Here is a 22,320-nt window from a genome sequence, read left to right as displayed (position 1 = left end):
CGCTGCTCGGGAACTGTCTGGGTATCGGTCGGCGGGTGGTGAGCAATTGCATTGTGCATCACTTGCTTCGTGTATCATTATTATTACTATCATCATTATACTGTGACTATTATCATTACTATTTTACTTTATTTCAATTATTAAACTGTTCTTATCTCAACCCAGGAGTGTTTCTCACTCTTACTCCTCCAATTCTCTCCCCCATCCCATCGGGGTAGGGGGAGTGAGCGAGCGGCTGCGTGGTGCTTAGTTGCTGGCTGGGGCTAAACCACGACAGTCCTTTTTGGCGCCCAACGTGGGGCACGAAGGGTTTGAGATAACAACAGATTAACCAGAGTGTATTAAGGAGTCTGTTAACAGTTGCCGGTCACGATATTAGTTCTTCTGATCTGCACCATGTTCTTTTTTTTGCAGCACGCATTAAAGCTTGCTGTCAGTTTGTGTAGTGTGCTATGCTCTGCAGTGATTCATGATCTTTTGCTTGGGAGGCTCCTTATCAAAACCCTGACCTTGAGCATTCTTTGGTATTTGGGTTTCATACAGAAGTCACTACTGTACTTCGGGTACTACCTCATAGAGAGAGTTAGCAATTATACTTCTTACTCAGAGAGGCTTGTTGTGGAGGAAATACAGAATGGCACATTCTCTACCTTCTGCTATGATGTTTCCTCCTTCATTACAACAACTTTCCTGTATCTTGAACACCCCTGGGCAGTTAAGATACTTCTATTGATAATTCTTGGGAATGTTGTTTCCGTTTTGATAGTGAGCAGTTTAAAAATACCATCCAGAGATCTACCCCAAGGCTGGATAGTTATGAGTGGCAGGGTGTGTGGGATCGTATGCGCAAGTACCTAGGGCAGTGGGGACCTCCAGTGTTTTGGAACTTCACCCCTGAACAAGTGCAGAATCCTGAAGAATTAGTAAAGTATTTGGAAAAAGTATGTTGTCACCCTGGTAGCTCCAGAGAGACACAAATCATTGCAACATGCTGGGGACTGGCCCATGCCTATCGAGCCGTGGTCAACACTAATCAGTACCCTCAAAAGAAAGAGAAGGTCTCTGGATCTGATGACAAAACAAGAAGCACTGTGGCTACTCAAACCCCCACTACAGGCCCTGCGGCTACTCCAACCCCCACTACAGGCCTTGCAGCTACTCAAACCCCTGCCCCAGGCACTGTGGCTACTCCAGCCACAGCCATGAGCACTGTGGCTACTCAAACCACAGCCATGGGCACTGCGGCTACTCAAACCCCAGTGACAGACACTGCGGCTAAACCAGAGAACCAACCTGCGCCGGTATCAGTTGCCCCTATACAGAAGAAAAAATACACGAGAAAATCAGTTCGTTTAGTAAGGGATGAAGATGAACCAGGGCCATCACGAGAACCAGAGGAGGAAGAACCCATAAATGAGATGGTGACCACCCGATCCCTATCCCTGAGTGAGCTGCGAGATACGCGAAAAGATTTCGGTCATCATCCAGGCGAGCACATCATCACCTGGCTGCTCCGATGCTGGGATAACGGGGCCAGTAGCCTGGATTTAGAGGGTAGGGAAGCCAAGCAGCTGGGATCCCTTTCCAGGGAAGGGGGCATTGACAAAGCAATTGGAAAAGGGGCAAAACCGCTCAGCCTCTGGAGGCAACTTCTGTCAAGCGTGAAGGAAAGGTATCCCTTCAAGGAGGATGTTTTATACTGCCCAAGCAAATGGACCACCGTAGAGAAAGGTATCCAGTACCTGAGGGAATTAGGCGTGCTGGAGGTGATTTACAGTGACCTGAATGATGAACAGTTAACCAAAGACCCAGATGAAGTCAGGTGCACACAATCCATGTGGCGGAAGGTGGTACGGAGCGCACCAGCATCGTATTCCAACTCATTGGCAATACTAGCCTGGAAAGACGACGAGGCACCAACGGTGGATGAAGTGGCTAGACAACTCCAGGACTACGAAGAAAAGCTCTCTTCCTCCCTACGGGCCTGTGTCTCGGCTGTGGAAAAACTGTGCCAAGAGTTCCAACAACTCAGAGAGGATCTGTCCTACTCCCCACCTGTACGGACCAGTGTCTCAGCCATTAGGAGTCAATGTCCCTATGCTCAAGAGAGAGGATATAGAGGATACACACCACGGGGCACCCTGTGGTTTTACCTGCGTGATTATGGAGAGGACATGAGAAAGTGGGATGGAAAACCCACCTCAACCTTAGAGGCACGGGTGCGTGAGTTGCAAGGAAAAACTATTACAAAAGGCGGTTCTCCCAGGAAAATTGCAGCTCCAGTTTCCAGTGAGCAGTTCCCGAGACAGAGTAAGAGGGCTAATTTTACTTCCGACCTTGATCAGGGGACTTTTGATTCACATTTACAGGAAGTGAACAGCGAATACTGTGACCAGTGTTAGAGGGGCCCTGCCTCCAGCCACGTGGAGGAAAGGGACAACCGGGTTTACTGGACTGTGTGGATTCGATGGCCTGGAACGTCAGACCCACAGGAGTAGAAGGCTCGAGTGGACACTGGTGCACAGTGCATGCTAATGCCATCAAGCTATAGAGGGGCAGAACCCATCTGTATTTCTGGAGTGACAGGGGGATCCCAACAGCTCACTGTACTGGAAGCTGAAGTGAGCCTAACTGGGAATGAGTGGCAGAAGCACCCCATTGTGACTGGCCCAGATGCTCCGTGCATCCTTGGCATAGACTACCTTAGCAGAGGGTATTTCAAGGACCCAAAAGGGTACCGGTGGGCTTTTGGTATAGCTGCTTTGGAGACAGAGGAAATTAAACAGTTGTCCACCTTGCCTGGTCTCTCAGAGGACCCTTCGATTGTAGGGTTGCTGAAGGTTGAGGAACAACAGGTGCCGATCGCTACCACAACTGTGCACAGGCGGCAATATCGCACCAACCGAGACTCCCTGATTCCCATCCATAACCTGATTCGTCGACTGGAGAGCCAGGGAGTGATCAGCAAGACTCGCTCACCCTTTAACAGTCCCATATGGCCAGTGCGAAAGTCTAATGGGGAGTGGAGACTAACAGTGGACTATCGTGGCCTGAACGAAGTTACACCGCCGCTGAGTGCTGCCGTGCCAGACATGCTAGAACTTCAATATGAACTGGAGTCAAAGGCAGCTAAGTGGTATGTCACAATTGATATTGCTAATGCATTTTTCTCCATCCCTTTGGCAGCAGAGTGCAGGCCCCAGTTTGCTTTTACTTGGAGGGGTGTTCAGTACACCTGGAACCGACTGCCCCAGGGGTGGAAGCACAGCCCCACCATTTGCCATGGACTGATCCAGACAGCACTGGAACAGGGTGATGCTCCAGAACATCTGCAGTACATTGATGACATCACTGTGTGGGGCACTACAGCAGAAGAAGTTTTTGAGAAGGGAAAGAAAATAGTCCAAATCCTTCTGAAGGCTGGTTTTGCCATCAGACAAAGTAAGATCAAGGGACCTGCACAGGAGATTCAGTTTTTAGGAATAAAATGGCAAGATGGACGTCGTCAGATCCCAATGGATGTGATCAACAAAATAACAGCTATGTCCCCACCAACTAGCAAAAAGGAAGCACAAGCTTTCTTAGGCGTTGTGGGTTTTTGGAGAATGCATATTCCAAATTACAGCCAGATCGTAAGCCCTCTCTATCAAGTGACCCGGAAGAAGAACGAATTCAAATGGGGCCCTGAGCAACAACAAGCCTTTGAACAAATTAAATGGGAGATAGTTCATGCAGTAGCCCTTGGGCCAGTCCGGGCAGGGCAGGATATTAAAAATGTGCTCTACACTGCAGCCGGGGAGAATGGCCCTACCTGGAGCCTCTGGCAGAAAGCACCAGGGGAGACTCGAGGTCGACCCCTAGGGTTTTGGAGTCGGGGATACAGAGGATCCGAAGCCCGCTATACTCCAAATGAGAAGGAGATACTGGCAGCATATGAAGGGGTTTGAGCTGCTTCAGAAGTGGTTGGTACTGAAGCACAACTCCTGCTGGCACCCTGACTGCCGGTGTTGGGCTGGATGTTCAAAGGGAGGGTCCCCTCTACACATCATGCAACTGATGCTACATGGAGTAAGTGGGTTGCATTGATCACACAACGGGCTTGAATAGGAAACCCCAGTCGCCCAGGAATCTTGGAAGTGATCATGGACTGGCCAGAAGGCAAAAACCTTGGAATATCACTAGAGGAGGAGGTGAGACATGCTGAAGAGGCCCCACTGTATAATAAATTGCCAGAAAATGAAAAGCAATATGCCCTGTTCACTGATGGGTCCTGTCATCTTGTGGGAAGGCATCGGAGGTGGAAAGCTGCTATATGGAGTCCTATACGACAAGTCGCAGAAACTGCTGAAGGAGAAGGGGAGTCGAGTCAGATTGCAGAGGTGAAAGCCATTCAGCTGGCTTTAGATATTGGTGAACGAGAAAAGTGGCCAGTCCTTTATCTCTATACTGACTCATGGATGGTGGCAAATGCCCTGTGGGGGTGGCTGCAGCAATGGAAGCAGAGCAACTGGCAGCGCAGAGGCAAACCCATCTGGGCTGCCGCATTGTGGCAAGATATTGCTGCCCGGGTAGAGAACCTGGTTGTAAAAGTTCGTCATGTAGATGCTCATGTACCTAAGAGTCGGGCCACTGAAGAACATCGAAATGACCAGCAAGCAGATCAGGCTGCTAAGATTGAAGTGGCTCAGGTGGATTTGGACTGGCAACATAAGGGTGAATTATTTATAGCTCGGTGGGCCCATGACGCCTCAGGCCATCAAGGAAGGGATGCAACGTATAAATGGGCTCGTGATCGAGGGGTGGACTTAACTATGGACAGTATTGCACAGGTTATTCATGAGTGTGAAACATGCGCTGCAATCAAGCAAGCCAAGCAGTTCAAGCCCCTTGGGTATAGTGAACGATGGCTGAAATATAAATATGGGGAGGCCTGGCAGACTGATTACATCACGCTCCCACAGACCCGCCAAGGCAAGCACTATGTGCTCACCATGGTGGAAGCAACCACTGGATGGTTGGAAACATATCCCGTGCCCCATGCCACCGCCCGGAACACCATCCTGGGCCTTGAAAAGCAAGTCCTGTGGCGACATGGCACCCCAGAAAGAATTGAGTCAGACAACGGGACTCATTTCCGAAACAACCTCATAGACACCTGGGCCAAAGAGCACGGCATTGAGTGGGTGTATCACATCCCTTACCATGCACCAGCCTCCGGGAAAATTGAGCGATACAATGGATTGTTAAAGACTACCCTGAGAGCAATGGGTGGTGGGACATTTAAACATTGGGATACGCATTTAGCAAAAGCCACCTGGTTAGTCAACACCAGGGGATCTGCCAATCGAGCTGGCCCTGCCCAATCAAAACTTCTACGTACTGTAGAAGGAGATAAAGTTCCTGTAGTGCACATGAAAAATATGCTGGGGAAGACAGTCTGGGTTACTTCCCCCTCTGGCAAAGGCAAACCCATTCATGGGATTGCTTTTGCTCAAGGACCTGGGTGCACTTGGTGGGTGATGCGAAAGGATGGGGAAGCCCAATGTGTACCTCAAGGGAATTTGATTTTGGGTGAAAATAGCCAATGAACTGAATTGTATAATATTAATTGCTTTATAATACTGTATGTTATCTCTTATAATACTGTATGTTGCTCAGGGCCCCATTTGAATTCGTTCTTCTTCCGGGTCACTTGATAGAGAGGGCTTACGATCTGGTTGTAATTTGGAATATGCATTCTCCAAAAACCCACAGATCAACCTAGCCAGATCCTAACATGCGTCTTTTTTCCTTTTCCTCCAGAGAAGACATTAAGACTTTTTTCTTTAAAAAAAATCCCACTTCTGTTATTTCTTCTAATGTGGTATGATGCAGAGAACACCGAATTAGGTGGGAGTGTTGATCTGCTTGACGGTAAGGAAGGCCCTGCAAAGGGATCTGGACAGGCTGGACCAATGGGCCGAGGCCCAGCTGTGTGAGGTTCAACAAGGCCAAGTGCTGGGTCCTGCACTTCGGGCACAACAACCCCATGCAACGCTACAGGCTTGGGGAAGAGTGGCTGGAAAGCTGCCTGGCCAAAAAGGACCTGGGAGTGTTGGTTGACAGCCGGCTGAACATGAGGCAGCAGTGTGCCCAGGTGGCCAAGAAGGCCAACAGCATCCTGGCTTGTATCAGGAAGAGTGTGGCCAGCAGGAGCAGGGAGGTGATTGTGCCCTTGTACTCGGCGCTGGTGAGGCCGCATCTGGAATACTGTGTCCAGTTTTGGGCCCCTCACTACAAGGAAGACATTGAGGTGCTGGAGCATGTTCAGAGAAGGGCAACAAAGCTGGTGAAGGGTCTGGAGCACAGGCCTTATGAGGAGCAGCTGAGGGAACTGGGATTGTTTAGCCTGGAGAAGAGAAGGCTGAGGGGAGACCTTATTGCTCTCTACAACTCCCTGAAAGGAGGTTGTAGTGAGGTGGGTGTTGGTCTCTTCTCCCAAGTAGTTAGAAATAGGATGAGGGAAAATGGGCTTAAGCTGCGCCAGGGGAGGTTTAGATTGGATATTAGGAAAAATTTCTTCATGGAAAGAGTAGTCAAGCACTGGAACAGGCTGCCGAGAGAGGTGGTGGAGTCACCATCCCTGGAAGTGTTCAAGAAACAGGTAGATGTGGCACTTTGGGACATGGTTTAGTGGGCATGGTGGTGTTGGGTTGATGGTTGGACTGATGATCTTAGAGAATGTTTCTGACCTTAATGATTCCTAGTTTTTACTTTAATTAAAAAATAATCCAGCCACCAAGCCAGGAAACATGAAATTATTACTCGACCTTTAATTGGTTTAGTGGTGGACTTGGTAGTGTTAGGCTAATGCTTGGAGTTGATGATCTTAAGGGTCTTTTCCAACCTAAACGATTCTATGATTCTATGATTCTATGCAAACATTTGCTTATTTCTGCAACCAATATTTAAAAAATTCTGAATGCTTGCTTTCACTTTTACTCAATGATTTCTCATGTCCCCAAACCTGTTTTACTTACTTTTTCTGGCCCTCAGTAGTGAGGGATAATGTCACTGGGTAAAGTTAGTGTAGGTTAAACCAACTCAGACAGGAAATAATAACAATGGCAGAGAGAAAGCATGTTCTTAGGAAAACAAATACTTTTTTTAATAATAAGGAAGTGTACATAGAGGTCTTCAGTGAGGTTGTTCATTTGTTTAATTTATTAGAAGCTTAGTCATTCTCAAAGTGCTAAAAACTGGAAAGTATTTTGTTACTTAAAGAGTTCTGGTACAGTAATGTCACTCTTCTGTGGAATGGGTAATCACACTATGCATTGTGCTGCCCTTGTAAGTGGGTTTTTGCTTGAATAGCAAAATAACTGCTCTGGATTTAGAAATCAAACCAAAGACTTCTTGTGAAATGCTTCTTTGGTTAATTTGGACATTCTCACACCTTCACATGGTTATATTCACACAGGCATCTTAACAACAGTTAGGGTAACATTAATACCGAAACATAATCGCTGGATGAACTGCTGAAATCTCAAAGCTGGGGCTGTCTTTACATCCACTGTAGACTGAGCTGCACAAATAAGTGCAGCATCTATTCACATCAGTAGGTTGATGTCTCTGCGTAGAGTACTGCTGAAACAAAGAGAAAGTTTTGGCTGTGAGCTTCACAGGCTTCTCACAGAGGAGCACTGAGACATGGGAAACTTGCTCCCAAGCTTGTTCCCAGGCACAAAGTTTTTCAGTTTCCTTTGGATGGCTTCTACATAACCCACTTCAGCTTCTGCTTGTTCCTGATCTCTTTCCCCTATACTTATTTGTATCTTGGTCTTTAACCTTTTGCAATTTATTGTAGTCCCCTTTCCCTTCCCTGCTTCTCATTATATGCAGACTGTGTTGGGGAACAGGCTTTGCATCTATTCATCTCAGACCTTGCAAGCTCTCTGAGTGCATTGCACAACAATTGTTGATCCTGTACTGTGGTAACTGATCTCGTAGATCAGCTCTCTTACAGCTTCTAGAGAATTCAAATTTCTTACAGCTTCTAGAGAGTCAGCTAAAACAAGTGAAGTATCTTTGGCCATGGCTGTCTGCAGATGGTAGAAACTGAAGATGAAAGGAATTGTTTTTTAAAATGAATAATACAAAACCTGGGATTCCAAACTGTACAATTCTCGAATGAGAGGAGTTATCTTGTCACATTTAAATTTAAGAAAGAGAGGGAAATGGTGCTATTCTTTCCAGACACTTCTGTTTCATGCACATTTATAACATGATTCTTCTGAGATTCTGATAATGGTTGTCTCTAGAAGAAGATACGTTGGTTACATTAGGCACCAAGCTGTAAGTATCAATTTGGTTTATATTTCATTTCTGATATTTTATACTAATTTCTTTTTCTTTTTTCCCCCTCTTTTTCATTCATATCCCATGTAATAGTACCCTGTGTGTTTTATTTCAAGATAGTAAGGGCCAACTTGTATGCCATACAGATTGCACATGTAAAAAATGCCAGTAAAATAATTTGAATAGAACATGTAATAGAGGAAAAGTTTTTCTTAAAACAAGACCAGTCCTATTGCTCCATAATCTCTCAACAAAGATAAATAGCTCCTTTTCAAACTGGCAACCTGTCACAAGTGGGGTCCCCAAGGGATCGACATAGGGCCCAATGCTGTTTAGTATCTTCGTAAGTGATCTGGATGGTGGGATCAAGTGTACCACGATGAAATTTGCTGATGACACCAAACTGAGTGGGAAGTGGACACTTCGGAAGGGAGAGCCACCCTGCAGAAAGATGTGGATAGGCTGGAAGAGTGGGCTAACAAGAACCTTATGAAGTTCAACAAGGACAAGTGTGAGGTCTTGCACCTGGGAAAACACAATCCAGGAGTGCAGCAAAGGCTGGGATCTACCCATCTGGGGAGCAGCTCTGTGGAAAGGGACTTGGGGGTCAATATAAGCTCAATATAAGCCAACAGTGTGCTGCTGTGGCAAAGAAAGCCAACAGGATGTTGAGTTGCATCAACACAGGCATCATCAGCAGAGATAAAGAAGTCATTATCCCACTCTACTCAGCACTTGTCAGGCCACACCTGGAATACTGTGTTCAGTTTTGATCCTTGCTATACAAAAAAGATGTGGGCGAGCTGGAGAAGGTCCAGAGAAGGGCCACAAAGATGATCAAAGGACTGGGAAACCTGCCATATGAGGAAAGGCTGAGAGAAGTGGGTTTGTTCAGCCTTGAGAAAAGAAGGCTTAGGGGAAAACTTATCACCATCTTTCGGTATTTAAAGGGTGGCTACAAAGAAGATGGAGACTCCCTTTTTACAAGGAGTCACATGGAAAAGATGAGGGATAATGGATACTAGTTACTCCTGGGGAGATTCCGATTGGACACAAGAGGAAAATTTTTCACAGTGAGAACAATCAGCCATGGGACTAAACTCTCCAGGGAAGTGGTGGATTCCCCAACTTTGGACACTCTTAAGATTTGGCTGGACTGGGTGCTTGGCCATCTTTTCTAGGCCATGCTTTTGCCAAGGAAGGTTGGACCAGATGATCCTTGTGGTCCCTTCCAACTTGGTATTCTGTGATTCTGTGATTCTGTAATTCAACTGTATTCTATACAGACTGTTTTTCAATCTCACTTACCCATCAGCCTTCCTTCCCCCAGAAGCTTGTACTCTGTTTCTACAGTAGAATGTAAAAGTGACATTTTAAAATTATTTGTTTAATCTGTGTTGTCAACCAGCCTGTATTTAAAGAATGGGAAGCACTTCTGAATCCGAACTACCAGCCCTGAAAGCTCACCTATACTAGGTGAATCAAAGCAGTTGTGTTTAAATTACTTGACAATATTCTAGAATGGGACTTAAATTAGAATGAGAGGCCAAGAGTACCAATTGCTGAAATTTGTGCATTGATTACCTTATTTCATTTACTTCTCAAAACCTACTTTTTTTTTGTAATTATTTTACTTAAAATATTACATAAACTTTTCTGTACTTAAATTTTTATTTGAACAGTGCTTGAACAGATTCAGTTGTTTGATTCTTAAAATACGAACATAATTTGTCAGCTCTAACTGCACACTTGCTAGGTTAAATGACCTGGCTGAGGTCTAGGCAAAAAACCCCCTTGAAATAGATGTAAGGTTTTCCAGTGATATCATCTAAAGTCTGGATCAGGACTGCTTCTAGAAAGTGGATTTATTGTGTCTGTATTTACATGAGAAACCAGGTAGGGGTTTCTATGGTATCCTCAAAACTTGTGCTTTTATAATATTTCAGCCTAAAAAACTGCATTAGAAAAAGAAAAACAGAATTAGATCATACATATAGTAAATGATTAATTTATTTTTAAAATAAATTATGAAAATGTTCTATTTTGCAGGCTTACAAAGAGTCTCCTTCCCAGAGTCTTGTGTTTTTTCTTGTTCTTGTGTTGCTTTTCCTTGTGATAGTTCTACTATATATATTGCTATACTATTTCCTGGGCTTAATTTTCTTGAAGATAATCCTGGCACACAGGAGAAAACTATAAAAGAAATAAAGAATAAGTAGCAACCTCTTTTACTGGTTATTGTAACAAACCAATACAAAAATCCTGTAAATGAGGGAAGAGAAAAGTGAACAGCTTTAAAAAAACATATGATATAACTTGGGGCTTTTTAAAGTGTAAGCTTTCAAAGAGGTTGCTTTAAGAGAGATGAATTTTTATCACAGGTACTATGTCCCATAAATATGAGGCAACTTCTGATCTACATGTATTTCTGATTAGTGAATCCTATTACCAGCTTCTCTGAGCTTTTATAATATAATTGTGCTTAATATGTATAAACAAACCAAATATATTTTATCACAAAGACCTAAGAAGTATTTTGACTAAAATCTGCATTACTAAATTTATTTTTCTTTGGCATTTAAATGGTTTTATTTTTGCATTGTCCATGCACTTCACAATTAACAATGTTTTATTTTCACACAGGTTTGAGACATGAGAAGATACTGGTTACCTGTATTTTTTAAAAAGAGGAGGGAACTAGGACAGGCATAAGGCCCAATTCCATGGTTTCCCCAGTGTCTAAAACATAGGTGACATAACATTGGAGCTCAGTAACAAACTTGGAGTCTTGCCCTGGGAATTGTTTCTGCACACTGCATAGATCAATCACTACCCAGAAGACAGACCCAGGCCAGGGAGGTGTAAGGGGAGTTCAGATGCATTCCGCTGACTCCTAGGCTGCAGCATCATGCTTGCTTATGCACTTATTCTCATTTCTTACTGGCCAGGGAATCTTAAACTACTGTTTTGACAACGAAGTGTCTTCAGAAAATGGGAGAGACTGCCCTCTACTATTCAAAATAACCCTTTAAGGAGTAGAGAGATGTGGCTTCAATTTCTGTTGAGGCTGCTTGGTGTTTTCCACTCAAGAGGCAAATGCTCCAACCTTCAGGCTATTGTAAAAAAGAAAAAGGTAGAATGCCACAGCAGCTGCAGTTTGCAAAGGATGTTTTTGGCACTAATATATTTAGTGGATCATTAAGTCCCTCTCATGTGCCTCAGACACTGGCTATCACTGCCCTGTGAAAGATGCAGCAGGGTGAGTGCTTTGATTCTGGAGCCTAGCCAGGTATGAGAATGCCACTTCGCTGCTCACTGTTGGAAGACAGAGACAGCTTTGGGAGTAAAGGTGATTTCAGGACTAGCAGATGGCTGAACTTTGTGGGTCTGCAATTTGGTGTGCAACACCTAACTCATAAGTCTTTCACAGCTTTGGTTTGGTCTTGCCCTAAATGGCTCAGACTTATTCAGGAAAGCTGTGCCAGCAAAGTATACTCAATAGCCTGTATTAGACTAGTGCCAAAATTAGTGGCTTATGCTTCTTCCCTTATTAAAGATGATTGAAATTTTCAAGTTAACTAATTTCCAAAGGCTTGGAAATCACAGTTTAAGCCAATATTTGAGTGAAGTTAGTTATTTTCAATTAGTCAAAATACCAAGAATCTATCAATTCCTTGTTATCCAAGATTAATAATTATTTAAATGCCATATGTGGTAACAGAAATTTAATTATAGGCGCCTGTTCTGAAGATGTTATTCTAGATCTTAAAAGTTATGGTTTTTAGTATTACTCTTCTCTCAATGGCTCAGTTGTCTGGCTTAATAGAACTCCCATTGATAGCTGTTTGACTGAAACTGGAACACTGGAAGTGTAGTCCTGTTCACAGATACAAGAGAGACCTTTTTGTATTGTTTTGTTGTGTGCAAATATTCTGAATTTCTGACACTTAAATCATGTGAGGTAAAAATTCCTACATTCTTGAAATATCACTTAATGTGGACTTTTGAAACCAAATCCATATAAAGGTTTCATTAGTTGTCAGCTAGTTCTTTTCTATGTACATGCTAAAAGCAAAGAGTAAGCATTATTCATATGGAGTTACAAATCAGTGAGAGCTCATTATTCTGTCTCAGTATAAAGTCCCAGGTTTTAATTATCCCTATTTCCCATATAGGTTATATAAGAAATAAAAAGCTTATTATCATTTGCATTCAGAAAGTGCACGATGAAGTTACATTTCAAAACACAGCAAAGCCAGTTGAATACTTAATTTGGTTCTTCCCTGTTTTTAAAGCATGAAAAAGCAAAAGAAGGGAACAACTATAAAACATATTGAACGTGACATATATGAGATTAATGTCTGATCATGTACAACATACAAATGAATAAGCAGATCCATCAGTATACAACACGGGCTACGATTTTATTCAGTCTTCTGTAAGCATTCTTTACTAAGGACTTTAAAAAAGAAGGTATTTTTTACTTTTATAATCTCTGTTTATCAGATGTTGGACAAATAGTGTCTTGTATTACACTGGCTATGTGTTTAAAGCTTGTAAAGAGGTTACAAGAGAAAGGAGAGAATTTTCCAGGTGAAGAAAGTGTTTATCACCAGTATAGATGGCTTTCACTGTGTTGCCATCCCTGTGTGGGCTCCCACAACAAAAACAGGACTGGGGATTATAGAGAGTATAGGACATCTTTCAGCTTGCTTTAATTAAAATTGGAGAGTTTCTGCAGAAGGCAACAACAGACATACTCTGTAGGACCTCTCTAGTGATGTAAAGCTAGGACTAAACCTAAAATTGCTCTCTTCTTTTTCTGTTGGTTTCTATTTTTGATCTCAGGATTTTATGTCCAGTCTTCTCCATTGTGTTCTTCTGAAATAATAAATAAGACCAAAACTTTACCTGGTCATTTGGCTGATTGTAGTCCTTTCCAGCATCACAAAATTAATGTCTACACTTGTTAGTCTGTCTGTCATTCGCTTATGTTCTTCCCATCTCCATAAAACCTGCATGTTTCCTGACCCTGCTTTGTTTTTAACTGCACTAGCAGTATTGCTGATACCAGCAGGGGCATGCACAGCTCAATCAAGGTTACATTACAGACAAATCATTCTCTTCTACGGGAAAAGCACTGAGAAAGATCAATATTAAACCTTGATTTGTGGAAAACCCAGAGCATTATCTACTGTTTCAGGAGGGATAAATGACAGAATGGAAGGCCTAAAGAATATAATCTTCCCTGTAATTGCATCAGGTGTGAGGATCTGAAGGGAATCTTGATTTCTAGTGCAAAGATACAGATGCCTAGCCTCTGCACCACTCCTTTGAGACATCCCTCCCCTTAGCAATGTGGAAGGCTTACTGGATGCTCTGCTGCTGTCTTCCTGGTTGCATATTAGTTCTTGCTTCAAAGAACACCAATGTTTGCATTCAGAAGTTAATGCTGCTTTAAGCAAACTGCGGTGGCAGCATAGCATGAGTTATTTATATATAAAGACAAGTACTTCTTTCAGGATGAGGAGAAAGATGAGCGTGCAGCAGCTAAGTAGTGAGCACTAGAGCAAACAAGGCAATATTATATGATACTGTGTATTAAACCAACTGGTTATTGCCTTTTTTGTTGTTTTGCTAATTTTGTGGGAAAAGTCTTGCTGGCAGTAAGTGGAAAAAGAGAATAATATCTGGGAAAAGCTGCTAGGCACCTCTGATTCATTACCATCTTGTTTGTCATCCCAGGACTTTGAGATGCTGTATCTCATGAGATTTCCCTAGAGATCAAACATAGAAATACGTAATTCCCATGGATCTCTCATTCTCATACAAGAGCTGGTCTGGGTTCTTGATGCAGTATTCAGCAAAAACTGTGCGAATTTGTCCAGTCATATACATAATAAAAAAACCAAAAGAAGAATTTGTTCTTTTTGGGTTTATATAAAAGAGAATCATAAAAGACATTTGCTCATTTTATATTCAGAATGAAACAGCCTTTGCAAGAGCTTGATTGTTTCCTGATATGGATGGGGAGAAGTACTCATGTGGTTGCTAATCTTTCTGTCACTGCTCTTGTATCCCAAATGTCTCTCCCTCTCAGTGTCTCTGTTTCACAATGAAATAAAGGCAGGCTACCTACCCGTAACACACCTACAAAGAAATTCTACTCCTGGAAGAGATCATGATCATATTTACCAGCTAGGCACTGGTATATTAAGAGTTGCCATAGTATCATGTGATGTTTATACTATGAAACCATATATAAGCAAATCTACACATTCAGGGTGGATACTTTGCATATAATCCCCACAGGGATATAACAAAGGAAAGACAGAACTAAGAACAAAAAGAGTAAAGTGATTTTTCCCTTTTCTGATGCCTGCAAAATAATACCTAAAGGGAAAAAAAACTCAGAACAAAATAATTTCCCTTCAGAGAATTGTGTGTATGTCTTAACGCATTGAACAACGTCAGCAACAGTTAACCTACAGTATGTAGAATCTGACCCTGGTTTGTAAAATGCAGTCCAGATCAATGAAACCTTGGTTATTTGCAGCTTACTCTAAGTGCTGACAATGCAGGTGAGACCTGCCCATTCAGTTTAGAGATATTCACATTTTTGAAAAAGCTGAGTCCCATATTTTTGACCTTGTTCAACTTGCACAATTCTGTTTACTGCCTTTCTTTTTTTTATTATCTCTCTGTTACACATTGCTTCAACAAAGCATCAGATTTGTATCCTAATACAGTCACAAATTCTGTTGGCAAATTAACAATTTCATACAATTTAAGATAGAGAAGCCATATTACATGGCTTTTTTTTCTCCTAACATTGTGGAAATCAGGCTTGTGTAAGTTACATCTCCTGTTGTATAGCAACTGAACCCGTGTCTGCTTTCCACTGAATTGACAGATTTTGAACATGAAACAGTATAACATATAACTAAATAAACATATAACTAAATTATAATAGTGCTGCAGTTTTTTCATATGGTTTAAACAAATTTTACATAAACAACTTATTCATGTTTACCTTCCTAATATTTCTACTTCAAGGAGGGTTGTCTTTTGCATAGAGGAATAAAACCCAGTCTCATTATGGAATCACAGTTTTGTGGCTCTGCTTTCTTGGCAGTGAAGTCTAGGCTTGATATACGAAGAAAACCAGGCAATATTGTCTTAAGCTGGTACTGACAGACCTGAGCTACATTTCTCACACATTCGGTAGACAGACACAAGGTAGGTCCAGGCTGGATGCTTTGTAGTCCTACTTGCATCAGTCTGTGTAGCCATATCCTTGGACATGATGAGAACAAGCAACTCCATATCTGACTTCCAGGTGCCTGAATTCTCCACATTTCAACAAGGCAGCTAAGCTCCCTATCTGATGCCCAGAGAAAGCTAGTTGTGAATGAGAATTGCACCAACCCTAACACTCGGTGGGCAATGACGTAAGTTAGTCTGTGTGGAGCAGTGAAGTAAGGGCATAATCTTAACATACTATTCCTAGTGAAGCCTTCACAGATTGTTTCTGGGCCAGATGGACATACTTATATCAAACAGCAGTCACAGCCCAGAGCCTTCTCCAATATTTAATTTTCTCCTTTGGAAAATGGAGCAGGAGTTATTCCATTATTTGATAAGATTTCCAGAACATCTGGTGTTTAGAGTCGCAATCCAGGGCATGGATCTTGGGTTCTCGGCTCTTTACCACCCCTGAAGACTTTCAAATCCACATTTCTAATCCTTAACACAACAGTACAAAACCAGAGAGAGGGATTCTCTGGATCCTTTGTTCATTTCTTGTCAGGCCCTTTGGCTCTCACTCCATTCCCAGATCAGAAACCTTCCTTCTTAATGTAATACACTACTATACTGCATTCCCACTACAAATACCTCTCCCTGGTGCGTGTTACAATTGGGTTTTGTTTTTTGTGGCTCAATCACACTAGAACCTTATATTCAGATCACATCTGGCTGATTCAGCTAGGACCTCTCTATTGTCATGTGCTTCCAACTAAAAAACTAACTTATAGCTCATGTCATTATCAGCCTTAGATAATGCACACTCTGCGTATTTTACTATTGCATACTTGTCCTGGTTTTGGCTGGGATAGAGTTCATCTTCTTCCTAGTAGCTGCCATACTGCTGTGGTTTGGATTTAGGATGAGAAGAATGTTGATAACACACTGATGTTTTAGTTGTTGCTAAGTACTGCTTATGCCAGTCAAGGACTTTTCAGCTTCCCATGCTCTGCCAGGCGCACAAGAAACTGGGAGGGGGCACAGCCAGAATAGCTGATCCAAACTGACCAAAGGGCTATTCCATACCATAGGACGTCATGCTCAGTATAGAAACTGGGGGGGTTGGTCAGGGGGCAGCAATTGCTGCTTGGGGACTGGCTGGGTGTCTGTCGGTGGGTGGTAAGTGGTTGCATTGTTTGGTTATTTCTTAGGTTTTTTTTCTTTCTCTCTCTTGTTGTTCTTTTCATTACAATTTTTATTACTACTACTATTATTGTTATTTATTATTATTATGATTGTTATTATTATTATTATTTTATTTCAATTTTTAAACTGTTCTTATCTCAACCCATGAATTTTCTTACTTCTGATTCTCTCCCCATCCCACCCAGGAGGAGAGGGTGAACGAGCAGCTGTATGGTGCTTCGTCGCTGACAGGGGCTAAACCACAACAATATTGTTTAACTTTTATTATTCAGGAAGGTCATCTTGTGCTTGTATATGATACTGTAGACCTTTCCTACTGACTATATTTTCCTACGTCTCCCAAACCACCTGCCCCACAAGCTTGTTCCTTCTTTTTGCACTGTAGCCATAAGTGAATATGTTAAACAAGGCTTATACTTTCATGACACCTTGATACTTTTTTGCCCTTTCTGTTGCCATCTTTCCCTCTTACTCATTGCACATAATCTTTGCCATACTTCCTCTTTTTTACATCATCACAGAAACATCATAACTATATCATAGTAATATGCGTTCTATGCCAAGAATCTATACTTCTTTCCTTTAGGAAGGAATCAGATATCTGAGACAGCTATCAGCTTAGTGTACTATGATCTGCTTTTGGTAAATCTATGTTATGTTTTATGACCTCACTGTCCCTTTTCAATCTCCATTTTTTATCTCCATCTTTAATTATTCTGTCCTTCAAGACATGCTCCACTTAGGAGCAAAGCCACCGAAGTAGCTTAGTATCAAGTCCTGCAAGACTGTTTTCTTGCTTCCATTTATTATCCCCATAGTTCTTTTATTTCAACAAATTACTTTTTGTGTTATACTTTTACAAATCACCCTCTTCACATATGAGACCTGTTAAAAATGTTTATTAAAAGATGCATAAATTCATTCTTCAGTGCCCTGTATTGAAATTGTGACTTCCTGTGTTGGAAGCCACAATACACAGAGTGTTTACTCTGGAAGGAATATAACTCTTGACTGTGAAATGAGAAGATTCACAAGAGCTAAAAGGAAGTATTTTCACAACACCTCAAAAAAAATACCTCCAGGATTTTCACTGCATCCTTTCAGGTGAGAAATCTGAATGATCAGACAGATCAGCAGATAAACTGTCTGTGCGGCCACACATCTTGTTCCATCCTTCAAACCCATATTTACAACAGTGTTAAGGGAGTGAATTCTTCTCGTGCAGGTGCACAGAGCCACATCTGCTCTGTTCTGTGTTCTGTGTTTCACGTGAGAAAGCAATAGGTCTTAAATCCCTAATGAAGTCATATTTAACTACAATAATTTGTAAAATGTGCTGTACAGAGATTTTTTTTTTTTTTCCTTTTTAACAAATACAGCCTGAATGGAAACTTACAGCTTTGCAATCAGAAGACAAACTGTACTATTCTGCCCCTACTGGAAAAAAAGTAATGTTAAGACTAGGAGTTATGCCGCCTTTATTTCTGACAATCATTTTTTACTGTATGCCATCCCTACTATTGAGATCTATGATTAAAAAAAAAAAAAGAATGTGTGGTAGTATTAGGTGGATATGAATTTTATTTTATCTTACAAATGGCTAAAAAATATCCCAAATCTCATTATTACTGTACCTGGCATAATGTGGCTCTATTAATTTATTTTTGGTTTATATTTGTCTTTGTGTATTTCTGCTCTCTGCAGTCTCTCCAGACAATTACAGCAGTGTTTTTCTGCAGAGTTGCTAATAGTGTTGGGAAGCAGATTTTACATGATCTTGAAAGAGTTCAGTTTGGATTAAAAAGATACATTCTCCAGCTGCATTATATGACTAGATGCTGTAAAGAAAAACCTGTAACACCAATAAAACTGCAGCAGGTGGCAGTAGAAGGAGGGTTAACCAAGGCCAAGAGGCAGATGAGGGGACCAAGAAAACAGAAATAAATAGGATAAAAAGAATATAAATGTTTAAACTTTGTATCTCTTTCTTTCTAGTCTACTGAAAGAAGGACAATGTGGCACAGCTGGTTGGATATAGAAAATGTTGGCTTGATGGAGCTGGATTAGCAAAAAGTGAGATGCAGGAGGTAATAAGTGAATAGCTAATTTCCAGTTTGGTTGATGGTTTCTGAGGGTTTCATGGGGAATGAGGAATTTACTGGGGAGGATTAAAGCAAATATTTTCAGCCAGCCAGTAGGGAGGTTGTTGACTTTTTAACTTCTATTGTTGTACTTTGTAAGCAAATATTCATTTATTACCTTTGTTGTCATTAAATAATATGTAGGGAATAACTATGGTACACTGAAAATTAAAATAATTGTTCTCTTGTAAATTTGACTTTCTGCCAGAGGCAGAGGAAAGTGCATTCCCTGGCCTATAGCTTATAGCTGTCCTGTGTCTTTATCATTTTTTAAGATTGTTTTACAACTAATAAGCAGATTGCAGTAGTACCAGGAATATGGTTAGCATGAATTCAAAGGTGTTTCCTCTTTAAAGACAAAAAGTCACAATGAGAATAATTTTAAAGAGGAATTATTTTTCTATTAGTTTGTCCCTGCTAAGAAAAAGGACTTCATTACAAAGTCCTTAATTTGTAAATGAAGGCTGGCAATACCCAAATCAAATGATTCAAGTTTTGCACAACCAAATTTTGCAGGTGAATTTTTAACAAGGCATAGTGGTTCTTCTGGGGAACTTGCAGTCTTTCGAAATAATACATGTATGCAGACCCACTGGGGAAGATCCTCTATCAAATCAAATGGACAAAATCTTACATTTCAAAGAAAAATGAAATGAATAAGAATTTTGGCATGCAGGGGAAATTTCAAAAACAAAAACACTGGAAGAATGAGGGAAATAAAAGAGGACAATAGGAAAAGAGGCTTGTAAAAAAGCTATGCAGACAAACAGGAATGGGAAAGACTTGTCCAAGTTCTACAAAGAGGAGCTCAGAAGTTAATGACAAACCTGGACATTGTATGGAAGAGAAATGGGAAATGAGGTGCTGGAATAGAGAGATAAGATTATGTGAGTGGAAACATTCCATGGATGCAGGAGGGAGATATGATGCAAAAGCAGAAAGGAGGTTGCAAATCATAGAATGTTCTGGGTGAGTCAAGCTATGCTATTTTATGCACTTTCTAGATACCATAGGTTCATCCCTGGATCAAGGAGATTATTATCTTGATGTTTCAGATACATACTGTTGTATATACTTCTGTATTCTGTCTGTCCACACACCAACCTATGTACACATTTCAACATATTATTTTATTAGAGGAAGAAGGCTGACTTTTCCATAATTATAGAAGTACATTATATCCATCTGTATATTTACTTGTAATTAAAAAAAAAAGAAATCCGATGACCTTTCTGACCTTGCTCTGTCAGATGGTCCTTTTTGGTGACTGTAAGCTATTTTATAAGACAAATATTTACACACAATGGCACTGGCCTTTTTATGGAATTTACATTACATTACCAGAATAATAATTCTTCCTAATTCAAAGCCCTGGGGTTCTTGGAGCTAATCCTAAAGAACATCAGTCCATAGAAAGTCCTTGCCAAGATTTTATGTGATATTTGTCCTATTTTTAAACATGAAATTTTGTCTAGCTGCACAGTCCAGGATCATCTCATGGGATATTCTTTAGAGATTGGATGCAGCACAAGGAACATTTTTATGCTCATATTAATTTAGTCAGAAGGTCAATATTAACTCAAGGAACTATATGACAAAGAAATCCAGCTTATGGACACGTTGCTGTATGGTTGCACTAAACTCTAGAAATAGAGTTTAGCATTTAAGGGAAGATTTAGGAGACCTAGAAGGCAGGTTATGATCCACATAATCTTTAATACAGTTTTTCCATGCCTTTTTCATACAAATGAAAGTTGATATTGAGGAGAGGAAGATCAGATGCACAACAGATTATTTTAACTTCCCCTGAATCTTTCTGCCCAGTATGGTCATTTAGAAATAGTCCTTTTTAATCTTAATCATGCTGATTTGCTATTTTAAAAATAATGTAACCAAAAGCTGCATTAAGCACCTTTCAAAATATTTTTTATTTTTCAACATTTTTATTTTTGATGTTTTGGCTGAGCCTTGAATGTATTTTTGTAAAATCTAAATTAGTCTGGCTGAGATATCATGAAACCAAAACATAGCTTACTCTTCCTTCTCCAGTTGAATCAGAGCATTCTTCAAGGGCTGAGGAAGTTGATTTAAATAAGCAACTAAAGTTCAGAAGCTTCTGGGCTTAATTCACATTTCATCTCTCTCCCATAGTTGTTTCTGACACCAAATAGTTCTACATGGTAATTTGTATTAAATTCCATAGTCTCTGTGACATGCAAGAAGGAAAATTAGCAGTATATTGTTTAGTGTCTGACCCACAGACACCAGAATCCTTTTGGATGCAAAAACCTGTTGGTATATATGAGCAGTCCACACGAAGTAGGAAGGCAAAGTTTGGGCCACTGGGCTGAATTTGTAGTTGCTAAGTCTGCTGTTTATGTACCTCACAGTGACTAGTAACGTCCTCTTGTAGTGCATTGTCATAGTAATTTCTGCCAAAATATAAAGACAGTCTGTACAGTGGAAGCCCTCCAGAAGTAGCAGTCATGGAGCCACTGATGTGGTCCTTTAATGCAGCCTTTGTACTCATTAATATCAGGAGTCCAGTAATAAGCAGGTTATTGCTCCTACTTGAGGACTGTAACTTTTCTATAATTAACATACACAACAATTTAGCCGGTTTTGCAAGAACACTTTTAGGATATAGTCTAAATATAATGACCTAAAATGCATCTGAAGCTCTTTCCCAAATGAAGCTCTTTCCCAGTGTAATGTAAGTACAAACATTAAGACAGTTTAAAGACAGCTTCCTCTTCGCAAAAGTATAGAAAGCAAAATATGCTCTGTGTGGGTATTTGGGGGCTAAAGTTTTTTGGGAAAGCTTGGCAAAATCACATGTTTATAAGTGTTTACTCTTAGGAGTTGAGAATATAATTCCTTAAAGTCAGTATTAATAGCAATAAACCCAACCAGGAACATTCATGGTGCATTTTTCTGAGGGGCAGCTGACCATTCAGTCCTATGTTCACTTCGTAAGTAAAGGCAGAGCACTCTTTTTACTTGTATCTACTACAGGCAAAATGCGTTCATTCAAAAAATGCAGAACTTGTAATGCTTTCACAGCTGAAAGTGTAAAACATTACCACATTGAAAAAAAACACAAGGAACGGCAGCATGCACAGCTAATGCTCCCCCTTCCCCCCGCACCAGCCCCCGGGAAAAAAAAAAAAAAAAAAAAAAAAGAAAAAAATATAATAACAAAGAACGGGCCAGGGCGAGCACCCAGCAAGCGGCTGTGTCTCAGTGCTCATGTGCTGACTGCTGTTTTATTGTCTGGCTTTCACCAGAGCCCCACATTTCCTACCTGTCACCACAAGGGGTGTCCAGGACGCGCTGTGAGCGGGAGGCTCCAGTCGCCGAGCGGTGCAGGGGAGTCTGGCAGTTTAGCCCT

This window comes from Pelecanus crispus, chromosome Z (assembly GCF_030463565.1).
Source record: "Pelecanus crispus isolate bPelCri1 chromosome Z, bPelCri1.pri, whole genome shotgun sequence".
Classification (NCBI taxonomy): Eukaryota; Metazoa; Chordata; class Aves; order Pelecaniformes; family Pelecanidae; genus Pelecanus; species Pelecanus crispus.
This window is presented reverse-complemented; position numbering follows the sequence as displayed.